The sequence below is a fragment of the Chiloscyllium punctatum genome, chromosome 27 (assembly GCF_047496795.1).
Source record: "Chiloscyllium punctatum isolate Juve2018m chromosome 27, sChiPun1.3, whole genome shotgun sequence".
Taxonomy (NCBI): Eukaryota; Metazoa; Chordata; class Chondrichthyes; order Orectolobiformes; family Hemiscylliidae; genus Chiloscyllium; species Chiloscyllium punctatum.
Genome location: NC_092765.1, coordinates 58,712,906 through 58,736,644, shown reverse-complemented (window position 1 = coordinate 58,736,644; position 23,739 = coordinate 58,712,906).

The following is a 23,739-nucleotide window of genomic DNA, read 5'->3' as shown; positions in this document are numbered from 1 at the left end:
TAAACCAACTCGGTAAGAACAAGGAGTGCAGATGCTGGAAAACAGAGTCCAGATGAGAGTAGTGCTGGAAAAGCATGGCAGGTCAAGCAGCATCCGAGGACCAGGAAAATCGATGTGTCGAGCAAAAGCACTTCACTAGGAATAGTGGCTGGGAGAATGCAGAGTGGAGAGATCTTGTACAGAGAGGAGGAAAACCTCTTCAAGGCAGGCATCCTTGCAAGAGGATTCGCAGTCGGCTTAAAACCAACGAGGTAAAAACAAGGACTGCAGATGCTGGAAACCAGAGTCTAGATTAGAGTGGTGCTGGAAAAGCACAGGTAGCGTTGATATAAACTAAATCCACAGTCACTGACGCCAATCTCCCCCTGTCTGATTTCAATCAGACCCACAGTCAGTGACCCCAATCTCCCCCTGTCTGATATAATCCAGCCCCGCAGTCACTGACACCAATCTCTGCCTGTCTGATATAAACCAGCCCCACAGACACTGACACCAATTTCCTCCTGTCTGATCTAAACCTGCTCGACAGTCCCTGATACCAATCTTCCCCTGTCTGATCTAATCCAGCCCCACAGACACTGACATCAATCTCCTCCTGTCTGATATAAACCTGCTCCACAGTCACTGACACCAATCTCCCCCTGTCTGATCTAATCCAGCCCCACAGACACTGACACCAATCTCCCCCTGTCTGATATAAACCAGCCCCACAGTCACTGACACCAATCTCCCCCTGTCTGATCTAATCCAGCCCCACAGTCACTGACACCAATCTCCCCCGTCTGATAATAAACCAGCCTCACAGTCACTGACACCAATCACCCCCTGTCTGACATAAACCAGCTCCACAGTCACTGACACCAATCTCCCCCTGTCTGATAATAAACCAGCCCCACAGTCACTGACACCAATCTCGCCCTGTCTGATATAAACCAGTCCCACAGTCACTGACACCAATCTCCCCCTGTCTGATAATAATCCAGCCCCACAGTCACTGACACCAATCTCCCCCTGTCTGATAATAAACCGGCCCCACAGTCACTGACACCAATCTCCCCCTGTCTGATATAAACCAGCCCCACAGTCACTGACACCAATCTCCCCCTGTCTGATAATAAACCAGCCCCACAGTCACTGACACCAATCTCCCCTTGTCTGATACAAACCAGAAGCACAGTCACTGACAACAATCTCGCCTTGTCTGTTATACACCAACCCCACAGTCACGTACACCAATCTCCTTCTGTCTGATATAAATCAGACCCACAGTCACTGACACCAATCTCCCCTTGTCTGATACAAACCAGAAGCACAGTCACTGACAACAATCTCGCCTTGTCTGTTATACACCAACCCCACAGTCAATGACCCCAATCTCCTCCCGTCTGATATAAACCCGCCCCACAGTCACTGACACCAATCTCCCCCTGTCTGATATAAATCAGACCCACAGTCAGTGACACCAATCTCCCCCTGTCTGATTTTAACCAGCCCCACAGTCCCTGACACCAATCGCCTCAGGTCTGATATAAACTTTGATTCCCATTCTTCCTGGTAGGAAAGTAGGGCCATATGTGGAATGTTCAAGTCAGTAAGAATGGTCAGCAAGGATTCATCAACACTTTCTTACTGGAGACTTTAATGCCAGGGAACTTTTCAGATATCAAATTTCAGTTCTTATCCCAGGGAGCAAGTTCCATTTGAAGCAAAAATTCAATACTAATTGCACACTAATTGCCTGTGAATTTTTTTCTGAATTTGACAGAATAATCCCAGAGAGCTGGTTTTAAAGGGTCACTCTACCCTGAAGAACGCTGTGAGCTACAATGACAAGAATCTTGAACTCTCCTCTCGTGATAAGGAAGTAACTTCAGCAGAAACAAACCCTAACTTTACGAATGTACTTGATTCAATGCTGGATGTCACGAGCAACAGGAATAATGGAATATTCCAACCTCTGCAGTCACATGGAGACTTGCTGGTGTGTGAGCTGACTAAATCCACTTGCACTGGTTGAACAGGTCACTCCTAGGTGTGAATCTGCTGATGTGTCAGAAGTTGGATGAAGTTGTGAATCCTTTCTCTCACACAGAGGCAGGAGAATGGCCTTGACACAGTGTGAACTCACTGATGGGTCAGAAGGTTAGGTGTATTAGGGAACCCTTTCTCCCACACGGCAGATGAATATTCTTTTCGCAGTTTGAACATGCTGATGGATCAGTAGCTGTGACAGTTGAGTAAATCCCTCTCTCAAATGGAGCAGGGGAATGAATAGCTTCTCCCCAGAATGAACCTGATGTACCAGTCACTCTGAGTGAATCCTTTCTCACAGAGACAATAGGTGAATGGTCTCTCACTTGTGTTAAATAGCTGGTGTGTCAGCAGAGTTGTTGACTGAGTGAATCCTTTCCCAAACTGAGTACAGGATAATGGCTTCTCTCCAGTGTGATTGTGCGGATGAATTCCCAACAGGAATGAGTATTTGAATGCCTTTCCACAATCCCCATGTTTACATGGTTTCCCTGTGGTACTGGTGTTGTTGCTTGTCTCCAGGTTGGGTGATCAGTTCAAGCCTTGCCCACACACAAACACAGCCACAGGGTGGTGGGAAATGGGAACTTACTGTCTGTAAGGGTGACAGAAGGAGAAACTCCTCAAATATTGAAGATGCTGTTATGAAGTTGAAGGTGTATACTGTACCTTTAAGGGAGAGTGAAGGCTGTTTTGGCAGTGAGAGCAACTGCTGTGTGACTGACTACCAGTCTCAGAGTGTACTGGAAAATTGAAAATATGCAACATTTGGTTGCAAATTAGAGACCTCAGTCGTTTGACCACAATTTGAATTCAGCCAATCTGTTTAAATTATGCCCCAGTATAATAAAACCCAAAGACAGAGAGAGAGAGAGAGAGAGACAGAGAGAGACAGAGAGAGAGAGAGAGAGAGAGAGAGAGAGAGAGAGAGAGAAACCACCATCCAAAACACTCGATCAACGGTACTTTTTTGACCCTTGCAGCAGAAGTCCAAAGATGACCCAGGGAGATCTACAATCAGGTCTCCTCTCTTCCTCCTCCTCTCCGGAGAGAAAAGTCTGTGCTTCGTCAATCTCTGTTCATAAAGCAAGCCCTTCAGTCCAGGCAGCACCCCAGCAAACCTTCTTTGCACCCTCCCCAAAGCCTCTGTATCTTTCCTACAGTAGGGCAACCAGAACTGCACACAATATTCCAAGTATGGTCTCACCAGGGATTTGTAGAGTTGTAGCAAAACCTCTCGGCTCTTAAACTTGATCCCCCTGTTAATGAAAGCCAAAACACCATATGCTTTCTTAATAACCCTATCCACTTAGGTGGAAAATCTGCGGGAACTATGTACTTGAACACCAAGATCCCTCTGTTCCTCCACATTGCCAACAATCCTGTCTTTAATCCTATATTCAGCATTCGAGTTCGACCTTTCAAATTGCATCATTTCGCATTTATCTAGGTTGAATTCCATCTGCCATTTCACAGCCCAGCTCTGCACCATGCCTATGTTGCGCTGCAGCCTGCAATAGCCCTCGATACTATTAACGGCACCTCCAACTTTTGTGTCATCTGCAAATTTACTAACTCACCCCTCATCCAAGTCATTTATAAAAACTACAAAGAGCAGAGACCCAAGAACAGAGCCCTGTGGGACACCACTTAAGACTGATCTCCAGGCAGAACTTTCCATCTCGCCTTCTGTCAGCTAACCAATTCTGAATCCAAATAGCCAAATCTCCCTGTAACCCATACCTCCTGACTTTATGGATGAGACCACCTTATCAAATGCCTTGCTGAAGTCCTCATACACCACATCCTCTAGTTCGATCTGCATCGATCTGTTCTGTCACCTCCTCAAAGAACTCAATAAGATTTATGAGGCATGACCTTCCCCTTACAAAGCCATGCTGACTGCCTTTAATCACACTATGCTTTTCCAAATAGTCATAAATCCTATCCCTCAGAATTCTTTCCAAAACCTTGCTGACCACAAACATAAGACTGACTGGTCTGTAATTGCCAGGGATTTCCCTATTACCCTTCTTGAAAAGGGGAACAACATTGGCCTCCTAGCAATCCTTCTGTATGACTCCCATGGAGAATGAGGATGCAAAAATCTTCACCAGTGGCTGAGCAACCTCTTTTCTTGCTTCCTGGAGTAGCCTAGGATAAATCTGGTCTAGTCCTGGGGACTTATCAATCTTAATGTTTGCCAAAATTTCCAGCACATCAACCTCATCAATCTTGATGTGTTCCAGCCTGTATCCCACTCCTCAAAGTTCTCATTCACAACAAGGTTCCTTGCCTTAGTGAAAATCAAAGCAAAAAAAAAATCATTTAGGGCTTCCCCTATCTGCTCAGATTCCAAGCACAAGTTCCCTACGCTATCCCTGATTGGCCCTACCTTCTCCCTGATCATTCTCTATTCCTCACGTAGGAGTAAAATGCCTTTGGATTCTCCCTAATCCTTCTTGCCAAGCCTTTTTCGTGCCCCCTCCTGGCTCTCCTCAGTCCATGTACTGAGCTCCTTTCTGACAAGCCTGTAATCCTCAAAAGCTGTGCTATATCCTTGCTTCCTCCACCTAACGTAAGCTGCCCTCTACCTTTTGCCGAGACGTTCCTCTGGTCTCGTCATCCAAGGTTCCTTAATCTTACCCCTTCTTACCTGTCTCACAGAAACAACTTCGTGCATCGCTTCCAACAACTGCTCCTTAAATAGTTTCCACATGTTCGCTGTGCCCTCGCTGTGGAACAATTGCTCTCAGTTTGTACTTCCCAACTCCTGTGATCGCATCATAATTTCATTTTCCCAATTAAAATGTTCATTTAAATGTGCATTTTTTTTAATGTTTCATATTCACTTTTAGGGCTAGAGAATAAAATTAATAATTTTCTTTAAATAGTGGAATTTGGGAGTCCTCTGTCACTCATACTTTAACATATTACGAGGCAAGGTGAGTTTTTCTGTGTGTTTGGTTTAAATTGCAGAAGGGCTCAAGGATCTTATTCTGTTCTGTAGATCTCTGTAACTCTATGCTGTCCAGATCCTGTCTGCTGTGAGTGGTGCAAAGCTTTTTCTAGGCTGAGCATCTGGTTGTAACACTTCTGCTTCCAAGTTCAAAGACCGATAGCATTCAGTTCCTGATTAATTGTGTTGTATCAGATTTTGACTGTTTTTGGTTTGGTTTGAGTTTCCTTTCTCTCGCTCTCTCCTGATGCCCTGTAAAAGAAGTTTATAAAAGTGATCACTGTCAATACAGGAGAGAAGTTCAGACCATTCCAGTATTGGTGAATTATTTGTCCTGTCTTGTTCCCCCACCCCCAGAGCTGTGAATGCGTAACCCCCCCTCCCCAGAGCTGTGAATGCCTGTTCCCCCCTCTCCCAGAGCTGTGAATGCCTGTCCCCCTCCCCCCCCTAGAGCTGTGAATGCCTGTCCCCCTCCCCCCCCCCAGAGCTGTGAATGCCTGTCCCCCTCCCCCCCCAGAGCTGTGAATGCCTGTCCCCCTCCCCCCCCCCAGAGCTGTGAATGCCTGTCCCCCTCCCCAGAGCTGTGACTGCCTGTCCCCCTCCCCCCCCAGAGCTGTGAATGCCTGTCCCCCTCCCCCCCCAGAGCTGTGAATGCCTGTCCCCCTCCCCCCCCAGAGCTGTGAATGCCTGTCCCCCCCTCCTCCAGAGCTGTGAATGCCTGTCCCCCTCCCCCCCCCGAGCTGTGAATGCCTGTCCCCCCCCCCCCCCCCCCCGAGCTGTGAATGCCTGTCCCCCCCCCCCCCCCCCGAGCTGTGAATGCCTGTCCCCCCCTCCCCCCGAGCTGTGAATGCCTGTCCCCCCCTCCCCCAGAGCTGTGAATCCCTGTTCCCCCCCTCTCCCAAAGCTGTGAATCCCTGTTCCCCCCCCGGCTCTCCCTCCTCCCTGGGTCAGTCTCACAGACCCCTCCCCGTCTCACAGGCCCCTCCCAGTCTCCATTGTCTCCATTGTCTCCGTCACTGGGACGGTAGGCCCCGCCCACTTGTTTGCGTCACCGGTATAACCGCGCATGCGCCTCGTCACAAACAAATTGGCGGCCACGGCCTCGGTCCCGGGAATTAAACTCAGGGCTGAAACCGCGGGACCCGCTAATTCTTATTCGGTTGGCGGTACCTTTATTGGGTATTACCAAGACAGATTGCACCACCGCTGGCTCTATTATTCCTCCGGGACCACCCCCTCCCCACCATGATCTGGAGACTGAAAAAGGGCCTTCAGTCAATCTGCGCATGCTCCAACCGCTCATTTCGGCGCCTGCGCACCGGCGTCCTGTGGGGTAGACATCGCGCGCCCTCTTCAGGAAAACCCTAAAACTTCATCCTGCAGCCAGGTCTCAGGGATGACCATTCAGTCAGATTGTGGTCTTCTCACTCACTTTCCTTCTCTTTAATTAGCTTCATAGATTATGTGAAGGAGACACTCTGTGGTCAGGAAACAGAACCAGGTATCATATTAGAATTAGAAAGATTGATTTTTGTTTTATGATTGGAATATTGTTTAATTTTGAACTTGGAAGGAGAAAACACCAAGTGAGGAGAAACTGTGCACCTGTCCTGTGTGTGGATGAAATCATCTGAACTGTCAAGATATAATCACAGTCAAGCTGGGGTGAAAGTATGGAAATATGAGGACAGTGAAGGAGGATTCAAATCCCCACCTCAACTGGAAATTCAGCAATGCACTCACACTGAGGAAAGGCCATTCATCTGCTTCAAGTGTGGGAAGGGATTCACTCAGTCTTCTCAGTTGTAGGCAGACCATAGAGTTCACCCAGATAAAAGACCTTTTTAAATCATAAGACTGTGGAAAATGCCATAGAAATTCTGGGCAACTGATGCGCCTTTGACGTATTCGAACAGAGGAGAGACCATTCAGGAGTTCTCACTGCGGCATTAAGTTCAGACAATCATTTCAATTTACTACACACCAGCGAGATCACACTGGGTAGAGGCTGAGAACCTGCTATGACTGCGGCAAGGCGTTCATTCAGTCATCCAGCTGCAGATATATCAGCAAACTCAGACTGTTCCCCTGAGCCGAATGAGAAGGCATCCTGTACCATATCCTATGTGCAAAAACACCGGTGAGTTCACACAAGCATGAGACCATTTCGTTGCGCTGTGTTTAGGGAGGGATTTCACTCACTCTTCTGCCTGACTGGGACGCCAGTAAGTTCATACTGAGACTAGGCCTTTTACATGTCCAGACTGTGGGAAGTGCTTTAAAGGTTCCAGGAAACTGATGTTCCATCAACATGTTCACAATTAGGAGAAACCTTTCTGGGGCTCTCACTGTAGGACCAGGTTCAGTCAATCATCTGACATCAAACATCAGTGAGTTCACACCAGGGAGAGGCCATTCACCTGCTCTGTGTGTAAGAAGGGTTTGCTCGCTCGTTCAACCTGCTGAGACACCGACGTGTTCATAAGGAACTGCAGCAATGAGATTGTGCTGTTAACCACATCCAGGCCCAAACCATGTTCACTGAGTCTGTTTATGCTCAGGTTAATTAACCTGTGTGAGACAGGTTTAATATTTTGGATAAAATTCAAATATATTAGTTTTACATTAGATATATTGAGCCATTTTAGCATCTCTGACACAAGTTAGTTCATTTTTGAAGGGATCACCCCCACTGTGGCATTTCACCATTGGCCCTATTGAAGGTTGAAGGTTCATGGATTAAGAATTCCAGAAATGGACTGGAGGACAGTCAAGTTTCAGTATCTTAAGGAATAGCTGGTGAGAAACAAGAGAAAACCTGACTGAAGTCTGGGCTTTCCTTGTCAGTGTAAGTGTGGGGTGAATGAGGCCTGACTCCCTGATCTGTCTGACATTCAACCAGTTTGGCACAAGATGAGCTCAGTTTCTACGAGAATAGGGACAAATATTCCTCACAACTGAAGGCAATAAATATAGCCATGAGAGAAATGGAAAGGTCTTCAAAAAGAAGATAGTGAATTATTGTTATAGAACTGAACAAAACCAAAATGTTGCTGAAAGAAAAACAAAATTGAACATTTCTGTCCTACACTGGTCAGGATTAGAAGACAAGTAAGCAAACTGAAACAGGGAGAACCAATTGATGAGTGATAAGGATTGACATGGAGATGGAGCAAAAGCTATCAGGATTTGGGTAATCCAAGATGGAGGATAGGAAAAGTTTTGGCTGTAAGAACTGCTCGCTTTTGGAGTATTTTAGGTGTTGGAAGTGAGTCCCTCGAATTCCACAAGCAGTAATTACTGTTTTTAAGCTGTTGCATTGTTTTGGAAGTTTGGGAGAAAAGATCAAAACAATGGCACTTTAAAAAGGAGGAAGTGAACAAAGGTAGTGACCACATGGTCAGGGAGAGAGACAGAGAGGGAGAGAGAGAGACAGGGACAGAGAGAAAGAAACCTACACTGCTAACTGACACAGCAATGAATCTGCACAGTTACTGCCTTTGCAGTTTGAGTTCAAGTGTTTCCAGATATTGGAGTACGTTGAAGAAAAATTGACAAACAGCGAAATGCAGAGCTGACATTCGAGAAACCTATGTTGGAGAGCACACAGCACAGGAGCAGAAAAGTGCATGGTTTTTAAGTGTAATATTGCTGTCATTTTTAATAGTGAGTGTTTTTTTGAGATCTGTCCTTTGATTAAAATTTAAAAATATGAAACATAGATACTAAGTTAGACTGGATTAATGTTTTTTTAGTGCATAAGACTATGCTTTTTTCTGTAGGTTGTTAAGTTACAAAGATGGCCTTGAGTGGAGTGATGTGCTCTTCCTGTCAGCTGTTGGAGATTAGGGAGAGTTTCCTTAATACTGATGATTATGTCAGCAGTAAGTGTGTTTGGTTCTGAATCCTATCAGATCGCATCGATCAGTTGGAGCGGCAGTTTGAGGCAAGGAGGAATTTACAGGAACTAGGGGCATCTGACGGATGGTAGTATTAAGAAAGTGAGAAAAACCATGAAAAATAGGAGAGGGAGGCAGGTAGTGCAGGAGTCTCCTGTGGCTAACCACATCTGAAACAAGTATGTTGTTTTGGAAAATGTAGGGGGTGATTGATTTTCAGGAGAACGCAGCATGAACAGCCAAGTTTCTGGGACCGAGACAGGCTGTAATGTAACGAGGGGTATGTCAGGTACCAAGCGATCGATTGTGAGAGGGGACTCTCTAGTCAGAGGCACAGACAGATGTTTCTGCGGCCGACAGTGAGAAATCAGAATGGTGTGTTGTCTCCCTGTTTCCAGGATCAAGGCAGAATACTCTCAAAGGGCAGTGGGACCAGCAGCAGGTCACTGTGCACACTGGAACGAATGACACAGGAAGGAAAAAGGATGAAATGCTGAAGAGAGGAGAGAGAAAGTTAGGCAGGAATTTTAAAAGGAGGTCCTCGAGGGTAGTAATATCTGGATTTCTCCCGATGCTGTGAGCTAGTGAGGCTAGGAATAGGAGGATCAAGCAGATGAACGTCTAGGAAAAAGTGAAGACCGCAGATGTTGGAGATCGGAGTCGAGAACATGGTGCTGGAAAAGCACAACAGGTCAGGCAGCATTTGAGCAGCAGGAGAATCGACATTTTAGGAAAAAAGCCCTTCATCAGGAATGAGGCTGTGAGCCAAGGGGGTGGAGAGATAAATGGGAGGGTGTGGGCCTGGGGAAAGGTAGATGAGAGTGCATTAGATGGATGGAGTTGGGGGTAAAGGTGAAAGGTCGGAGGGAGGGTGGAGTGGATAGGTGGGAAGGAAGATTGACAGATGGGACAGGTCATGAGGGTGGTGCTGGGATTGGGGGGATGGTGAGGAGGAGGAGAAATGAGGAAACTGGTGATATCCACATTGATAGTGTGTGGTTGCAATGTCCCAAGGCAGAATATGAGGCATTCTTTCTCCAGGTGTCAAGTGGTTAGGGTTTAGTGATAGAGGAGGACCAGGAACTGCATGTCCTCAGAAGAGTTTGGTGGGGGGGTGGGGGGGGGGTTGGTGGGGGGGTGGGGGGGGGGTTGGGGGGGCGGTGGGGGGTTGGGGGGGCGGTTGGGGGGGGGGGGGGCGGTGGCGAGAGGTTTTCAGCCACAGTGGTGGGGTTGGTTGGTGCGGATGTCCCGGAGATGTTCTCTGAAGCGCTCAGCGAGTAGCCGACCTGTATCCCCAATATAGAGGAGACTGCATCGGGAGCAATGGATACATCAAATGATGTGTGGAAGTGCAGCAAAAGCTCTGTTCGATGTGGAAGTCTGCTTTGGGGCATTTGGGAAGTGAGAGGGAGTTTGGGGCACAGGTTTTGCAATTCCTGTGGTTACAGAGGAAGGTGCCAGGAGGGGAGGGTGGGTTTGTGGGGTGTGGACTTGACAAGGGAGTGGCGGAGGGAATGGTCTTTACAGAATGCAAATAAGTGTGTGGAGGGAAATATCTCTGTGGTGCTGGGGTCCATTTGTAGGTGGTGGAAATTATGAAATGTATCCGGAGGTTGGCTGGGTGGAACGTGAAGATCAGGGGGATTCTGTCCTTGTTTAGCTGTGGGAGCTGGTGGGTTTCTAGAAGATGACAGTGTTGAGTTGGTCATTGTTGATAGAGATAGGGTGGTCCAGGAAGGAGAGGGAAGGTGGTGTCCGAGATTAATGTGTAGCCAAGGAGCTTGTGAATGGGAGAAAGATTCACATTTTGGAGCATTGGAAGCTCTTCTAGGGCTGAAGTGACTCATATAAGAGGGATAAATTGCACCTGAATTCGAAAGGGACTAATATACTGGCAGGGAGATTGCTGCAACTGCTTGGGAAGAATTAAACTAACAAGGTGGGGAAGGGGATGGGACCCAGGGCGATAGTGAGGAAAGAGATCAATCTGACACTGGTACAGTTGGGAAAAGGAGCAAGTCAAACAGTCGGGGCAGGCAGGAACAAAGCAGAGAACAACGTAGGACTGATAAATCAAACTGCATTTTCATTAATGCAAGAGACCTAGCAGGGAAGGCAGATGAACTCAGGCATTTTGGGAACATGGGTCTGGGATATCAGAGCAATTGCAGAAATGTCGCTCAAGGATGGGCAGGACTGGCAGCTTCATGTTCCAAGATACAAATGCTACAGGAAGGATAGAAAGGGAGGCAGGAGAGGAGGAGGAGTGTCATTTTTGATAAGGGATAACTTTATGACTGTAATTAGGAAGGATATTCCTGGGAATACATCCAGGAAGTCATTTAGGTGGAAGTGAGAAATAAGAGAGGGACTATTACCTTTTTCGGATTGTACTATAGAGCTCCACATAATCAGTGGGGAATTGAGTAACAAATTTGTAAGGAGATCTCAGTTATCTATAAGAATAATAGGGTGTTATGGTAGGGAATTTTAACATTCTAAATGTAGACTGGAACTGGCATAGTGCTAAGGGTTTAGATTAGATTAGATAAGGTTAGATTAGATTAGATTAGATTACTTACACTGTGGAATACAGGACATTCAGCTCAACGAGTCCACACCGATCCTCCAAAGAGCAACCCACCCAGACCCATTCCCTTACATTTATCCCTTCACCTAACACTACAGGCAACTGAGCGTTGCCAATTCACCTAACCTGCACATCTTTGGACTGTGGGAGGAAACCGGAGCACCCAAGGAGAGGAATTTGTTAAGTGTGTACAAGAAGATTTTCTGATTCAGTATGTGGATGTACCTACTAGAGAAGGTGCAAAGCTTGACCTACCCTTGGGAAATAAGGCAGAGCAGGTGTCAGTGACCATAATTCTATTAGTTTTAAAATAGTACTGGCAAAGGATAGACAGGATCTAACTGTTAAAGTTCGAAATTGGATAAAGGACAATTTTGGCAGTATGAGGCAAGAACTTTGAAAATGTGATTATGTGCGGATTTTTGCAGGTAAAAGGATGGTTGGAAAATGAGTAGCCTTCAAAAATGAGATAATGAGACAGTATGTTCCTATTGGGATGAAAGGCAAGGGTGGGAGGTGTGGGGAATGCTGGACGACTCGAGAACTTGAAGGTTTGCTCAAGAAAGAGAAGGAAGCATACGTCAGGTATAGACAGTAGAGATTGAGTGAATTCTTTAAGTATAAGGGCAGTAGGAGTATACTTAAGAGGGAAATCAGGAGGGCAAAAAGGGGACATGAGATAGATTTGGCAAATGGGGTTAAGGAGAATCCAAAATGATTCTACAAAAAAAAAGCATTAAGGACAAAAGAGTAACTAGGGAGAGAATAGGGCCCTTGAAATATCAGCAAGGCAGCCTATGTGTCAAACTGCAAGAGATGGGAGGGGGATATTAAAGGAGTATTTGCGCCAGTGTTTACTGTGGAGAAGGGCATGGAAGAAATAGAATGTGGGGAAATAAATAGTAACATCTTGAAAAATGTCCATATTACAGCGGAGAGGTGCTGGATGTCTTAAAACACATAAATGTGGGTAAATCCTCAGGACCTGATCAGGTGTACGCTTGAACTCTGTGGGAAGCTAGAAGTGATTGCTGGACCCATTGCTGAGATATTTTTATCATCGATAGTCACGATGAGGTGCTGGAAGGCAGCAGGTTGGCTAACATGGTGCCACTATTGAGGAAAGGTGGTATGGAAAGCCAGGGATCTATACCCCAGTGAGCCTCATATCATTGGGGGTGGGGGGGGGGGGGTGCGTTGCAGTTGAAGGGAATCCTGAGGGACAGGATTTACATGAATTTGAAAAGGCAAGGACTGATTAGGGATAGTCAACATGGCTTTGTGCGTGGGAAATCTGATCTCTCAAACTTGATAGAGTTTTTTGAATAAGGAGCAAAGAGATTTGATGAGGGCAGAGCAGTAGGCGTGATTTATATGAACCTCAGTAAGGCGTTCGACAAGGTTCCCCATGGGAGACTGGCTAGCAAGGTTAAATCTCATGGAATACAGTGAGAACTAGCCACTTGGACTCAGAACTGGCTTGAAGGTAGAAGACAGAGGATGGTGGTGGATGTTTGATTTTCAGACTGGAGGCCTGTGACCTGTGATGTGCTACAAGGATCAGTGCTGGATCCACTGCTATAAGATTTGGATGTGAACATAGAAGGTGTATGTAGTAAGTTTGCAGATGACACCAACATTGTAGGTGTAATGGACAGCGAAGAAGGTTACCTCAAAGTATAACGGGATCTTGATCAGATGGGCCAATGGGCCAAAGATTGGTAGATGGAGTTTAATTTAGATAAATGAAAGGTGCTGCATTTTGGAAAGGCAAATCAGGGCCGGACTTACACACTTCATGGTAATGTCCTGGGGAGTGTTGTTGATCAAAGAAACCTTGGAGTTCATAGTTCCGTGGAAGTGGAGTCCCAGGAAGACAGCATAGTGAAGAAGGCATTGAGTATGCTTCCCTTTGTTGGTCAGAGCATTGAGTATAGAAGTTGGGAGGTCATGTTGCGGCTATACAGGGCAATGGTTAGGCCACTATTAGCATATTGCGTACAATTCTGGTTTCCCTCCTAAAGGAAGGAAACTGTGAAACTTGAAAGGGTTCAGAAAGGATTGACAAAGATGTTGTCGGGGTTGGAGGGTTTGAGCAACAAGGAAAGGCTGAAGAAGCTGCAGCTGTTTTCCCTGGAGCATCGGGGGCTGAGGGGTGACCTTATAGAGGTTTGTACAATCATGACGGGCATAGATAGGGTAAATGAGGTTTTCTTTGTTTAAAAGCAAATGTGACATTGATGTTCCAGGTGTGATGCAACTGGTTAAATCACTCTGCATTAAGCCAAACAGAATTCACTTAAACACTACGGTTGAAACACAAACAAAAGAAAGTGGCATTAAGAATAACTAAACGATTGGAAAACATAACTGACGACTTGATACAGTAACTTACTCATTTCCTGATCCAATGCTGTAACATCTCATAAACACACCCCTTGGCAAAAAGGTAAATTCAAACTCATATTCTTACAGGCGGAGGGAACAACATCCAGAGAAATGTCCGAGTGCTCAATGAGGAATCATTTACTGAAGCTTGCAACCTTCTGATACACAAAACATCTTGGGATTGCTGCAGCTAAACCAAAACTAGAAGAATCTGTACTGGAGAACTGGCCACTCCTTTTCCATTGTTAAACTGTTTTTAAGAAAAACCTTCAGGCACCCTTTAGCACCTCTGCCTTTACAACCTCTCTTAAAAAAAAACACAGGCCAAAGTAACTTTTTAAAGTGACAGCATACTCACACCACCACACACCCCACTCCCCTAACCCCCTGACACAGACACACAGACACACACACACACACACACACACAGAGTCTCTCTCTCTCACACACAGACACACGCATGGTCTTTCTCTCTGTCACGCACAGACATGGACTTTGTTTGTCTGTCTGTCTCTCTCGCTCTTTCTCTCTCACACACAGGCATGATTTCTCTCTCTCTCACACACACACACACACACACACACACAGTCTTTTTCTGTCTCTCTCTCTCTCACGCACACAGAGGCATTGTCTTTCTCTCTCTTTCTCTCTTTCTCTCTCACTCATTCACTCACTTACACTCTCTCACACACACACTCTCAGGCATAGTGTTTCTCTCATACACATACACACACACACAGATATGGTCTTTCTCTCTGTCTCTCTCTCTCTCTCTCTCTCTCTCGATCTCTCTCTCACACACACACAATGAGCGATTATCTTTTATTCATTTTATGGGTTATGGGTGTCACTGGCTGGCCAGCATTTTATGCCTGTCCCTAGTTGTCATTAAGAAGGTGGGGGTGAGCTGCCGCCTTGAACTACTGTGGCCCACCTGCTGTGGGTTAACCCCCAATGCCATGAGGGAGGGAATTCCCGGACTTTGACCCAGTGACAGTGAAGGAACGGTGTTATATTTTCAAGTCAGGATGGAGCTTGACCTGGAAGGGAACTTGAAGGTAGTGGAATTCCCACCTATCTGCTGCCCTTGTTCTTCTAGATGGAAGTGGTTGTGGGTTTGGAAGGTGCTGTCTAAGGATCTTCGGTGAACTTCTGCAGTGCATCATGTAGATAGTAGCAGCAGTGTGTACTGAGCATGTGTGGTGGAGGGAGTGGACACTTATGGATGTGGTGCCAATCAAGTGGGCTGCTTTTCCTGGATGGTGTCAAATCTCTTGAGTGTTGATGGGGCTGCACCCGTCCAGGCAAGTTGGGGGAATTCCATCACACTTCCAACTTGTACATTGTAGATGGGGGACAGGCTGCAGAATTCCTAGCTTCACTATTCCGAGCATCTGACCTGCTGTTGTAGCTACTGTGTTTGTGGTAAGTGCATTTGAGTGTCTGGTCAATGATAACTTACAGGATGTTGATACTATGGGATTTAGTGATGGTAAACCATTGAATGCCAAGGGGCAGTGGTTGGATTGTCTTTTATTTTTGATGGCAATGTTACTTGCCACTTGTCAGCCCATGCCTTGATATTGTCCAGATCTTGTAGCATTTGAACATGGACATCAGAATCTGAGGAGTTGTAAATGGTGCTGAACATAGTGTGATCATTGGCAAACATTCCCACTTCGGACCTTGTGATGGAGGGGAAGGTTATTGATGAAGCAGCTGAAGATGGTCGGGCCAAGGGCACTACCCTGATGGACTCCTGCAGAGACGTCCTGGATCTGAGGTGACTGACCACCAACAACCACGACCATCTTCCTATGTGTCAGGTATGACTCCACCCATCAGAGAGTTTGCACCCATTGATTCCAGTTTTCCTCTGATTCCTTGAAGCCACATTCAATCGAGTGCAGCCTTGATGTCAAGGGCTGTCACTCTCACCTTACCTCAAGCATCCAGCTGTTTTGTCCATATTTGAAACAAGGCTGTAATGAAGTCGGGGGCTTACTGACCCTGGCAGGACACAAACTGGGCATCACTGAGCAGCTTATTGCTGAGCAAGTGCTGCTTTATAGACCTGCTCATGATACTTGCCATTACTTTACTGATGATCGAGAATAGAGTGGTGGGGCATTAATTAGCTGGATGGAATTTGTCCTTTTTTATGCACAGGATATCCCTGGGCAAGTTTCCGCATTGTTGGTTAGGTACCAGTTCTGTAATTGTACTGCAGCATTAATAAGAGTCAAAGATGATTTCAATTTAAAGCCCTTAGTCTAAAGCTATTATTACGTGACAATATACACACATTGCATTAACTGTAACCATGCATTCCTGCATCCTGTTTTAGTCCATTTACTCCTGCAACCAAATCCCTCCATTTTACATTATCCAAGTTGTGACAACACATCAGCAATTACATTTTCTCCTCCTGCCACGTGTATCATTTTCAAATTGAACGGCTGCAGTAATACGCTCCATGTAAACCATCTGGAAGTTCAGCCCTTACATTTCTCCAAAAGCTTTAATGGATTATGATCAGGACGTACAATTGTCCAAGACCCTTTAGTGGCAATATAAATCTTGAAAGGTTGGAACACCAAGCTCTAGGTCTCCTTCTCAATCGTGGAATATTTCTGATGAATATTCAATTTACTGAAGAAGTACATAATGGGGCTTCCTATCTTCTCATTGTCGTCTTGTAAGAATACAGCACCAACACCCACATCACTCACATTAATAGCCATCTCAAGTAGCTTTGTATAATTAGGCGTAGCTAACACTGGGGCAATAGTTGACACAGCTTTCAGGTTGGCAAATGCCTTCTGACATTCTACTGTCCACTAAAATAACTGACACTTCTTCAGTTAGTCAGTCAGTGGAGCAACCACACTATTTCAATTTGGTACAAACTTCTGGTAAACCTGTTCACTGCCAGGAATCATATTCTTGCTGTCTTTGTCAATGGCATGGTTAGGGCCATCTGCCCATGCCTGGCAACTTGGCCCAGGGACATGACTCGGACTTTGGCGAATTCACACTTAGCCAAGTTTATTCCCAGCCTGAGTCCCAAAGGAGTAGTTCAATGGAGTAGTTCCAATAAATGCTGCAAATATTCCTTCTGTGTGTGACTAAAAGATCACAAGGTTGTTGATGTACACCATACAATTGGATAACCCAAAAGTGACTTTATTGGTTAGTCTTTGAAATGTGGCTGGCACATTTTCCATACCAACTGGCATGACTTTAAGTTGGTAAAGTCCATTCAGTGTTATCAAAGCCAAAATACTCATCATTCCTTCGGAAAAATGTACCTGCCGGTACCTTCTCAGCAAGTCCAAATTACAAATATAAGTTGCTTGTTCTACATTTTCAATACAGTCTTCTCAATGTGGAATCATATGTGAATCAGACTCTGCAACTGCATTCACTTTGCAATAGTCTGCACACAATCATCTGGCTTTGACACCATTACTTTGACTGTGCTCCAGTTGCTGCAACTCACTTTGATGCTGTTGTTCTTGGAACATGCATTCAGTCTGTGTTTGAATATACGCCAACTTTCTTTGGCATAAGTCTAAAAGGATATTGCTTAATTGGAGCCAATTCCCCTGCTCAATTTAATCATTCCCTAAACTTTGACACACAGTTCAAATATGTGGTAGCTGAACTCTGACTCAGTAATTTCTCCTTATTTATTTTCGGTGGTTCTCTCAGCTCATGTCCCAACAGTCATTAAAATGGACTGAATGTGGTAGGTTCATTTAGTTCATCCCCACTGGTAAGATGTAGAAATGGAATTCCTTTATCTAGTCGTTTGGATTGTCTTGATGCTAAGCCCTATATATGGTCTTCTCTAAGCTCACTAATGGTCTTTAAAATTTAACGTAATCTTTCTCACATTCCCTTTCCATCCTTTTTGGTAAGCAGTGGATAAGCTACCCATAACTTCCATGCATATATTCGAAGTAAAGGTTGACCCTTGATCTGATTGTATCTCTGTGGGTGGTCTTTATTGAGTTAAACGTTGGTGTACCTCTTCTCCAATCCTTCTAGCAGTGGTATTGCACAAATAGAATGGCATCTGGATATCGAATGGACTCATCTATTACTGTTAACAAATACTGATTCCCACTTTTTCTTTGTGTAGTGGTCCTACTCAATCAAGTAAGACCCTTGTGAAAGGTTCCTCAAATGCAGGGATGGGTATTCAAGTTCCTGGTTTTATTATTGCCTGAGGTTTTCCAGTTGCATGACACGTACGACATTTCTGGCAATTTTTAACTCCACCTAAATGCAGTTCAAGCCAGTAAAAATGTTTGTGTATTTTAGCGTGAGTCATTCTCTCTCCCACAATGACCCACAGGTGGCTGATGTGCTGCCTGCCACACCTCCTTTCTATAAGTCACTGGTAGGGAATTTCTCCCACTTTTCCATCTGCCTGATTGACTCATCAAGACATCATTTTAAAGTTAGTAACATTTGGGAATACACTCAGATTCTTCTTCTGTATATACTTTTCAATGCAATTGTTTCAGGTTTTCATCTTTCTGTTGTCGCACAGTCAATTTTTCTGAACTATAAATATCAATTTGTTCTCCATCTGTTCTTGTTTTGTCTGAGCCATTCAATCAAATATGGTCTCTGATAATTCTGCTTTAACATGCTTTTCTGTACTCTTTGATTTCTTCTTCTGTTCCAACTGGTGACTTTATGACCTTGTTATCTCTCCGTTAATGTTTTCCAATTCTTTCATGATTCACATAACAATGATATTCATTGTATTTATTTAGAATATGAGATAATCCATCCACATGTATGTTGAATTATTGCGCTCTATAGAATGATGACTAAGTTATTGATTTTTACTGCCCAAATCCAACAGCAGACCTTGTCCCAACAATAGTGTTCACTTCTGACCGAAAGGTCGGTGTTTCGGGCAGGACATGCCATGGAAGGCTTATACCTGAAACGTTGACTCTCCACTCCTAAGATATACTACCTGACCTGCTGTGCTTTTCCAGCGCCACACTTTGTGACTCTGAGCTGCAGTCCTCACTTTCTCCTTTTCCCTCGGTTGTCTTGTCTGGTCTGAAGTAAGCTGAGAGGTACAGATGCACTTTCAAGGAGTTTTGTCGTCCTGGAACATGCAGAGGGAGGAGTGAAAAGGCTGTTGTATGGAGACTTGCAGGGGTTGTTGGGTTTAATTGAGATGTGGGCGAGGGTACCGCAGTTGGAATGCTCAGATTTGGAGGTGACATGACAAACTCTTGAATTCTGTGTCCTCTCAAATGGAGAATCCTTAAATCATCCAACAAGTGTGTCTTGGACATGTCAACAGAATGGAAGCATGTGACGTGTGAATTTACTTCCTGCATGGTGAGATTCCTACAGCCAGGCAGCTAGTGGTGGACCAAAGGGTCCGCTTCAGGAATGCTGAAGAATGGTATGACAGCCCTGAACATTGACTATACATGGAGAGAGTCCCTATTGGCTGAGAGAAATGAATGGGAAGATTTCCATTGGTTTGACATGAGCTATCAGGGTGACCAGACATCACCTTAGATGCTAAAACTAAAGACATAAAATGACACTCTGTAAGTGTTAGTGAGAAATCGGTGATAAAAGCTGTCTGTTATGAATTAGTATCTTCGTCAAGCAGGAAAGTTACATTGCATGGAGGCACGCAATCTGAAATACATTACAGCACCTTCCAGCAACTGGAGCATGCTGGTGGCCTCCAACAAAGAAAGTAGTTTCAAGGAAATATGATGTGCTTCACATGGCCACAGACACAAAAATGTACATCCGCATGCGCGTGACACACACACACACACACACACACACACACACACACACACACACACACACACTCATACTCACACTCACACTCACACACAGAGACAGACACATAGCCATGGATATGCACAGACATGCACACACACGCACAAATACACTTGTGCGCGCACACACACAGAGAAATACAGACACACAGAAACAATCACAGAACAAAATGACATCTTGTGTTAAGAATGAACAAAGCTGCACCTCAACCATCACACCATGACTCTTGGGAGGAGCTGTGTTATTGAAATTTGAGAGGTTACGTCTCCACATTATTTTTCGGGTCGGGTGATGAGTGATATTTTGAGGTAAATGGGAAAGCACTAATAATGCCAAGGTTTTCTCAGGGCAACATCCTCTTAAACATTGAAGGTAGGAGCAGGAGAAGGCCACTCAGCCCTTTGAGCCTGCTCTGCCATTCATCATAATCATGGCTCATCATCCAGCTCAATAGCCTCATCCTGTTTCCTCCCCATTACCTTTGAACCCATTTGCCCTAAATGCTACATGTCGCCGTGTTTTCAATACATTCAATGCTTTGGCATTAACAAGTTCCTGTGGTAATGAATTCCACAGGCTCATCACTCTTTAGGTGAAGAAATGTCTCCTCATCTCCATCCTACATGATCCACCCCGAATCCTCAGTCTGTGTCCCCTGATTCTGGACACCCCCACCATCAGGAGCATCCTCCCTGTATCTACCCTGTCTCGTCCTGTTAGAATGAGATTCCCTCCCATTCGTTTAAACTCCAGCGAAAACAATCCTAAGCTAGACAACCTGTCCTCATATGTTAGTTCCACCAGCCTCGGAATCAGTCAGGTAAGTGATGCCCTCCAGAGCAAGGGCATCCTTCCTCAGAAAAGCAGACCAAAACTGTACAAAGTGTTTGAGGTGTGGCCTCACCAAGGCCCTGTATAACTGTAACAACACATCCCTGCTCCTGTACTCGAAACATCTCTCAATGAAGGTCAATATAGCATTTGCCTTCTTTACTGCCTGCTGCACCTGCATGCGTACCTTCAGCGACTGGTGCACAAGGACATGTGGGCCCTGCAGCAGACCCCCCTCTCCCAATTTGCAGCCAGTCAGGTAGTAATCCACCACCTTCCTTTTGTTTCCAAAGTGAATAACCTGACATTTATCTAAAATAAACTGCATCTGCTATTGATTGGCCTGCTCACCCAATCTGTCCAGATCATTCCATAGGATCTCTGCATCCTCGTCACAGTTCACCCTCCCACCCAACTTGGTATCATCTGCAAACCTTGAGATGTTACATTTTATTCCTTCATCCAAATCATTAATATATATTGTTAATAGCTGGAGTCCCTGTGGCATCCCACTAGATACTATCTGCCTATTTTACTCGGGCCCCTTCAGCCCTCCTCTGTTTCTTCTCTGCCAATCAGTTTTCTATTTATCTCAGTCACTTACCCCAATCCCATGTGTTTTAATCCTGTACAGTGACCTCTTAAATGGGGCATTGTCAAACGCTTTCTGCAAGTACAAATGCACCATATTGACCAGTTCCCCTTTATTGACTCTGATAGTTACATCTTCACAGAATTCCAATAGATTTGACAAGCATGATTTCCCCTCCATAAATCCATGCTGACTCTGTTTGATTTTGCCACGGCTTTCTCAATGCTCTGCCATAAAGGATGAAGGATTTGAGAATTTTCCCCACTACTGATCTGAAGCTCACTGGTCTATAATTCCCTGGTTTCTCTGTACCTCTCTTTCTGAGTGTTAGAGTGGCAGTAGCTGCCCTACAATCTGCAAGTACTGTACCATAATCTAAAGAACCCTGACAACCAAAGCATCCACTATTTCTAGAACCATTTCCTTTAGTGCTCTGGGATGCAGATTTATCAGGCCCTGGGGATTTATCGGGTTCAATCCCCTCAATTTCCCAGCACCATTTCTCTACTAGTATTGACCTCCCTCAGTTCTCTTCTGTCACTAAATATTGCATTCTCCAGGATTTCAGGTACTTGATTTGTATCTTCGAGTCAGAGAGTCCGAAAGCACAGGGACAGGTTGTTTGGCCCAAACTGATCCATACTGACCAAAATGTCCACCCATGCTAACCCCATTTCCCTGCATTTGGTCCACATCCTTCTAACCCTTTCCTATCCAGATATTTGTCAAAATGTCGTTAAATGTTGTTAACGTACCCACCTCAACCACTTCTGCTGGCAGCTCACTGCATCCTTGTGCCAGCCTCTGTATAATCAAATTGCCCCTCAGGTTCCCTTTTGTACTTTTCCCCTCTAACCTTAAACTAATGCCATCTAATCCTCGATTCCCCAACCCTGGCAAAAAAGACTGAGTGTATGCCTCTCATAATTTTGTACAGTTCTGTAAGATCCCCTCTCAGTCTCTTAGACTGCCAAGAAAAGAAGTTCTAGCTTGTTAAGCCTCTCCTTATAACTCAGACCACTGAGTGCGAGCAACATCCGTATAAATTTCTTCTGCACTCTTTTCAGTTTAATAACATCCTTCCTTGAGCAAGGTGACCAAAACAGCACATATGCTCCAACTGCAGCCTCACCAACCTTCCCATACAGCTGTCGTTTTTTGTGAAGACAGAACTAAAGTTTGCCTTCAGTTGCTCAGCTGTTCCTTTATCCTTTGTTATACATTTCCCCATTTCTATCTGTAGAGACCTACATTTGTCTTCATCAATCTCTTTCTCTTCACGTACTGTTGAACCTTGTAGTCTCAGTCTCCATGTTCCCTGTAATCTTACTTCCTTTTGTACTGTGTTTTCCCATCTTCATCAATCCCTTGGTCCTTCTTTGCTGAATTTGAAACTGCTCTCAAACATCAGACCTATTATTTTTCGTGGCCAATCTCTATGCTTCTTCCTTCAAACGGATACTATCTAATTTCCTTTATAGGCCATGGATTGGTCCTGTTACCCATTTTGCTTTTGTACCAGACAGGAATAAATAGTTGTTTCAGTTCCCCCATGATTTCCTTGAATATTTGCCAATGCATATCTACTGTCACACCTTTAAGCAACTTCCACTAATCTATCAACGCCAACTCTTGCCTTATATATCTTCATAGTTTCCTTTATTAAAATTCAGCACCCTAGTCTCCAAATCACCTGGCTCACTTTCCATCTTGATAAAAAAGTTGTATCATGTCATGGTTACACTTCCCCAAGGAGTCTCAGGCAGCTGGATTGGCAATGATTCCCTTCTCATTACACAGTACCCAGTCTAAGATGGCCTGCTCTCTAGTTGGTTAATCCATATGTTGGTTAAGAAAACCATCCCATATGTAGGCCAGGAATTCCCCCTAGGAGACATTGTGGCTAATTTGATTTGTCCAATCTGGATGCAGATTAAAATCACCCATGATCTCAGATGTCTCCATATCATGAGCTTGGCTAATTTCCTGTTTAAGGAGAAAGTGAGGACTGCAGATGCTGGAGATCAGAGCTGAAAATGTGTTGCTGGAAAAGCGCAGCAGGTCGGGCAGCATCCAAGGAGCAGGAGAATCGACGTTTCGGGCATGAGCCCTTCTTCAGGAATGAGGAACGTGTGTCCAGCAGGCTAAGATAAAAGGTAGGGAGGAGGGACTTGGGGGAGAGTTGTTGGAAATGCGATAGGTGGAAGGAGGTCAAGGTGAGGCTGATAGGCCGGAGTGGGGGTGGAGAGGTCAGGAAGAAGATTGCAGGTTAGGAAGGCGTTGCTGATTTCGAGGGTTGGGACTGAGACAAGGTGGGGGGAGGGGAAATGAGGAAACTGGATAAATCTGAGTTCATCCCTTGTGGTTGGAGGGTTCCTAGGCGGAAGATGAGGCGCTCTTCCTCCTGCTGTCGTGTTGCTATGGTCTGGTGATGGAGGAGTCCAAGGACCTGCATGTCGTTGGTGGAGTGAGAGGGGGAGTTGAAGTGTTGAGCCACGGGGTGGTTGGGTTGGTTGGTGCGGGTGTCCCAGAGGTGTTCTCTGAAACGTTCCGCAAGTAGGCGGCCTGTCTCCCCAATATAGAGGAAGCCACATCAGGTGCAGCGGAT